Source organism: Pongo pygmaeus, chromosome 6 (genome assembly GCF_028885625.2).
Source record: "Pongo pygmaeus isolate AG05252 chromosome 6, NHGRI_mPonPyg2-v2.0_pri, whole genome shotgun sequence".
In the NCBI taxonomy this organism is placed as follows: Eukaryota; Metazoa; Chordata; class Mammalia; order Primates; family Hominidae; genus Pongo; species Pongo pygmaeus.
The window spans coordinates 139861501-139867500 of record NC_072379.2 but is presented as its reverse complement, the minus strand read 5'-3'; the positions used below and the strand labels follow the sequence as shown (position 1 = coordinate 139867500).

General features: G+C 40.3%; 1 protein-coding gene across 13 annotated transcripts in view; it reads left to right on the top strand.

Moving 5' to 3' along the window:
- BRAF (B-Raf proto-oncogene, serine/threonine kinase) overlaps positions 1–6000 on the top strand; it is a 206739-nt gene that overhangs the window by 15552 nt on the left and 185187 nt on the right. The window lies entirely within an intron of this gene.

The window sequence follows — 6000 nt, the reverse complement described above, 5'->3', positions numbered from 1 at the left end:
GAGGGAGAGAGTGGTGGAGTTTCACTGTATTGCCCAGGCTGGACTTGAACTCTGGGCTCAAGCAATCTTCCAGCCTCAGCCTCCCAAGTAGCTAGGACTACAGGCATGCACCAAGCCCAGCTCCTAGTTCCTCTTTGCACTCAGTTTCATCTTCTACCCTCAGCCCCTGGCAAACACTGGTCTGATCTCTAGTTGTGCCCTTTCCAGAAAGTCATATAAATGGAGTCATATAAAAGTCATATCAGTGGGGCCGGGCATGGTGGCTCACACCTGTAATCTCAGCACTTTGGGAGGCCAAGGAGGGCAGATCACCTGAGGTCAGGAGTTCGAGACTGGCCTGGCCAACATGGTGAAACCCCCTCTCTACTAAAAATAAAAAATTAGCCGAGCATGGTGGTGGGCGCCTGCAATCCCAGCTACTTGGGAGGCTGAGGCAGGAGAATCACTTGAACCCGGGAGAGGGAGGTTGTAGTGAGCCGAGATCGCGCCATTGCACTCCAGCAATTGTGAAGCAGTGGTTAAGGTTCATTCATTATTTTACATATGGATGTCCAGTTGTTTCACATTTATCAAATTTCTTTTGAATCACCTTGGCACTTTTATTGAATTCAGTTGCTTATGTTTGTGAGTTTTGGACTCTACTGTTTTATTGATCTGTATGTGTTTTCTTAGGCTGATACCCCACTACCTTAATTACGATAGCTTTATAGTTAAATTTAAAACCAGGTAGGTCCAGTTGAGAAGATTTTTAGAACTTTGACTTTTTAATTTCTTGTGTTACCATACTTTTGGAAGGAGAAGACCCATAATTTTATTTAGGTTTTCAAAGGTGTCTTCTACCCCCAAATACTTAAGACTTCAGTATATAGTTAATATATCTCTGTCTTGAATTATGTGGTGGTGAGGTTCATGAAAAGTGGCAGGTAAAAGTTGCAATGAAAATTAATTTCCTTATAAGAAATAAAGGACATATTCTAGTAGGTTGCACAGAAAAGTCAATCACGTCCTTTTTACCATGTTGCAAAATTATGAGGTGTAATCAAAATGTGTATAGGGGAAAGTGAATATGTTAAGTGTTTATTCACCAAAAAAAGTCACCGAAAGTGTCAATTAGGTTGTGAAAGATACTAGTTTACAATGTGTTATTCTCCATCGTCATTAGAAGAGTTCTTCCATTTGAAACCTATGTCATGTTCTGTGATATTTCAGAATTAGTATCTTTATTAATCTTAGAGGCATCATTAAATCATGTTTCTTGCTAAGGAAAGGCATATGGTAGTAGTTGGTCATATTTCTACCTTTTTCAGTGGGGCCCATAGGGCCCCTGTACTTTGTTTTAAACTGCACTGATAGCTTTTTACTGGTTAGCCCAGGGAATTATCCCTACAGTGTAAAATGATGTTTCTCATCATGATTTTCATTTAATAATTTAAAAACAAAATACCAGGAAACATGTTTCTAGAGAGGAAGTGTGGAATACTTGACCAGTAGAGGGTCAGGTGACAATTGGGAAGGTAGAAACTGACTAAGCTTTTGACCATGTTGCAAGGAGTATTGTTCCAGTTTTGTTGGGTCACCTTGCAGTTTTTAAAAAAAAACCTTGGGTTTTTTTTTTTTTTTTGGTAGAGATGCTGTGTTGCTCAGGCTAGTCTCGAACTCCTGGGCTCAAGCGATCCTTCCCAGAGTGCTGGGATTACAGGCATGAGCCACCACACCCAGCCTCACCTTGCCGATTTTGAAACTGCACTTCCAGGGAGAGAGTAATACAATATCTTGGCAGACTATTTTTAACTATTGTTCCAAAATTAATCTGTTTTTAAAAAGTAAAGAAGTGTGGATATCTTTAAAAGATACTTTAATTAGGCTGGGCACGGTGGCTCATGCCTGTAATCCCAGCACTTTGGGAGGCCAGGATGGGTGGATCACCTGAGGTCAGGAGTTCGAGACCAGCCTGACCAACATGGAGAAACCCCGTCTCTACTAAAAATGCAAAAAATTAGCCAGGCATGGTGGCGCATGTCTGTAATCCCAGCTACTTGTGAGGCCGAGGCAGGAGAATTGCTTGAACCTGGGAGGCAGAGGTTGCAGTGAGCCGATATTGCGCCATTGCACTCCAGCCTGGGCAACAAGAGTGAGGGAAACTCCGTCTCAAAAAAAAAAAAGATACTTTAATTATATTTAAGTTGGGGAATACTTTTGTTTTATATTTTTTCTTGCACTAAATATGTAACCTTTAAGTTAATAACACCAGAAAATTTTTACTTTATAGTTTTAGAACTGGTTAATTGAAATAAAATGTTAGGATACTTTGAATTAGTCACTTTAGAGTATTTTAAACAGTTAATGTACTGCTTGGGGTTGTTTCTCAATTGACTTGATATTTTTAAACTGTATTTTTTACCTTGTACCATTTATTTTGCAAAATAAATTTGTATTTTGGCTTATAGATGTATTTTTAATATTAAAGGGGATTGTTAGTGTCAGCAATAAAATTGTAATTAAGTCTTAAGTAGGTATTTTTTTTTTTTTTTTTGGAGACGGAGTCTCGCTCTGTCATCCATGCTGGAGTGCAGTGGTGTGATCTCGGCTCACTGCAGCCTCCGCCCCCCACCCCCCCGGGTTCAAGAGATTCTCCTGCCTCAGCCTCCAGAGTAGCTGGCACTGCAGGCGCGTGCCACCATGCCCGGCTAATTTTTTTGTATTTTTGGTAGAGATGGCATTTCACCGTGTTAGCCAGGATGGTCTCGATCTCCTGACCTCATGATCTGTCTGCCTCGGCCTCCCAAAGTGCTGGGATTACAGGTGTGAGCCACCGTGCCTGGCTGATTATTTTTATAGAGCTCTTGTTAGCCTAATTTCTGGTAATGTTTTATGAAGGTGACTTAATTCCCATCATAAAAATATCCCATCTTTTCTGTGACTAGCAAGCAGTCATTGCCTTTATAACTTTTTTTACCGTAAAAAGATAAAGTACTATTGATAATTACTCCTAAATAACTCAGAACATTTTTTGTTTTACACACATTAATATTTACTTCCATGGGAATAGTGTCAGAGAACATCAAATAGGGAAGATTATGATTCAGAGTAGTCTTTATATTCCTATTCTAGAGCCACAGAAAATGTTCATCTCCCTTTAGTTTTTACAAGATTGCCTCTAACATTGATGATATTCCACTCATATTCTTCCTGCACATGCCTTCTAATACTAACAGTAAGTCACACAATCTCAAGTAAGTTTCATTATACATGAGAACTCAGTTGAATGCTTGCCTTTCACTGGCATCTCTTGATCCTCCTCCCCCTCCTTGTGGTATGCACTGAACTTCCAGTAGATCATAGGGGTGCTATGAAAATAAAGTGAAATGATGAATATGTGAAAGCTGTCACAAAATTATAGTAGTGTTTTCTGTTGATTTTTAAGACAAAAGATAAATACTATATATGTAAAAATTTCCTTTCAGAAGTCTTTGTTGTTTTTTTTTTTTTGAATGTTCAATAATATGCTTAGCACAGGGCTCTAGTTAAACACTTTTGGCAGTTCTTAATGTGGGACTGACTGATGATTCATGGGAAAGAGGTAAACTTTCTTAATAACGGTAGAAAGACTGTTCCATTTATAGGAAAACTGGTAATTATGACTTGTGTTTTGGTATTTAAAAGCTGTGGTTGGCCGGGCGCAGTGGCTCACGCCTGTAATCCCAGCACTTTGAAAGGCCGAGGCAGGTGGATCATGAGGTCAGGAGATTGAGACCATCCTGGCCAACATGGTGAAACCCCATCTCTACTAAAAATACAAAAAATTAGCTGGGCCTGGTGGCACGTGCCTGTAATCCCAGCTACTCTGGAGGCTGAGGCAAGAGAATCGCTTGAATCAGGGAGTCGGAGGTTGCAGTGAGCCAAGATCGCGCCACTGCACTCCAGCCTGGCGACAGAGCGAGACTCTGTCTCAAAAAAAAAAAAAAAAAAAAAAAAAGCTGTGATCAACATTTGCTTTGTCATTCATCCAAAACTACATTGGTGACTTTTGTATTGAGTCGTTTCATAGGACAACAGGTATTCATGTATTCAGTAAATATTTGAGTGCCTGCTATATGCCAGGTAGTGATCTAGGTGCTTAGTAGTACACTTGAAAACAAAACAAAGGTCTCTACCCTTATGTAGCTACTGTCCAGTGGAGGTGTGTGTGTGTATTGGGGGATGGGGCTGAGAAACCTTAGACGTACAGAAAGGAAATTATATAGTATGTTCAAAGGTAATAAGTACTATGGAGCAATGAAAGTTAAACAGGTTAGGGCTGGGATGGGGGTAGGTAGCAATTTAAATAGGGAGTTCAGGGTAGGCCTCACTTGAGAAGGGGGCATTTGAACAAAAATTTGAGAAAGGAAGAGGAGGCATTTCAGATAAACCAATTAGTTCAAAGGTTCTGTGTCAGGAATGTGCCTTGCCTATTTAAGAAACAGCAGGAGGCCAGAGTTGCTGGGGCAAGGTAGAAACTAGGGGATTAGGGAAGGATCTCTTTCAGTTATCTAGGCCATATTGGTGATAGCAGAAATACTGAGAAGTAGTCAGATTTTGGATGTTTTGAAAGTAGATTCGTCGGGGCGTGGTGGCTCACGCCTGTAATCCCAGCACTTTGGGAGGCTGAGGCGGGCAGATCACCCGAGGTGAGGAGTTCGAAACCAGCCTGGCCAACATGGTGAAACCGTGTCTTTACTAAAAATACAAAAATTAGGTGAAATATTGAAGGAGATGTTTTGATTGAAGTGATTTTAAGAAAGAGGAGGAGGGGAAGTAAAGATGGTGAGGAATTATCCTGTAAAGGGGAACAGAGAAATGGGGCCAGAGCTAATGAGGAAAGTGGGGTCAATAAATTTTTAATGATAAGAAAAATAAGGGCGTATGATGATAGGAATGAGCCATTAGAGAGTAAAACATTTCAGGAGGGAGAGATAAGAATTGCTAAAGCACTGTCTTAGAAGAGGTAAGAGGGAAAGGGATTTAGTGTATAAATAGGAAGGATTGGCTTTCTATAGGAGCATCTATACTTTATGATAATAAGCCATTAAGCAGAGTATGTGGATAGAAATGCTGCTAGGAAAGTCGATGTGATTGGTGGAGTCTGTACACGTTCTCTTGCAGTTGCTTTGGTTTTTTTCGGTGAAGTAAGACGTGAGGTTATCAGCCGAGAATGAGGATTCGGGATATGTGAAAGTAGCTCCGCAGCAGTATGGGAGCATAAATGAACTGGAGACAAATAGTAAAATTAATGGGCAATTTTTTTTCTTTTAAGAGATGGGGGTCTTACTCTGCTACCCAGGCTGGAGTGCAGTGGCACAGTCATAGCTCACTGCAGCCTCCAACTCCTGGGCTCAAGTGATTTTCTCACCTCAGCTTCCCGAGTAGCCAGGACTACAGGCTAATGGCAATATTAAGTTATTTTATGAGTTGTCTAGACAGCATTATGGGTCTCCTAACTTTTTGGTACTGATCTTCAGATCAGAGTTAAATGTAACTTGCCCAGGCAATTTAAACACTCAATATGAGTCATTTTCATTTGGACTCAAACATGGAATCATTGGGAAATAGAACATGAGTTATTACTCCTTCATGAAGTACCTGCCGCTATCCTGCCATGAATGTAGGCTAAATTTGGAGTGGTCTGGTAACTACTTTTCTTTTAAAAAACTTTTCTTCATCTTTTCTATATCGAATACTTACTGGTTTTTCTATGTAGAATAACATAACCTCATCATTACTTTCTTTCAAACACTCTCCAAATTTGACTTGTCTTTGCTCATGTTTTCCCTACCACCTGAAATACAGATTTCCTCCCCCTCCCCACCCTCCAAACCTTCCAGACTTACCTCACCTACCATTTATTGTAGGAAGCTTTTCTTAACCTCTTTCCAAGTCCTAGTTTGATGCCTCTGCTTTGTGCTTTTGTAGAATCCCAGAGTTTACCTTGTTTTACTCACTATATCATATTGTGGTTTTTTT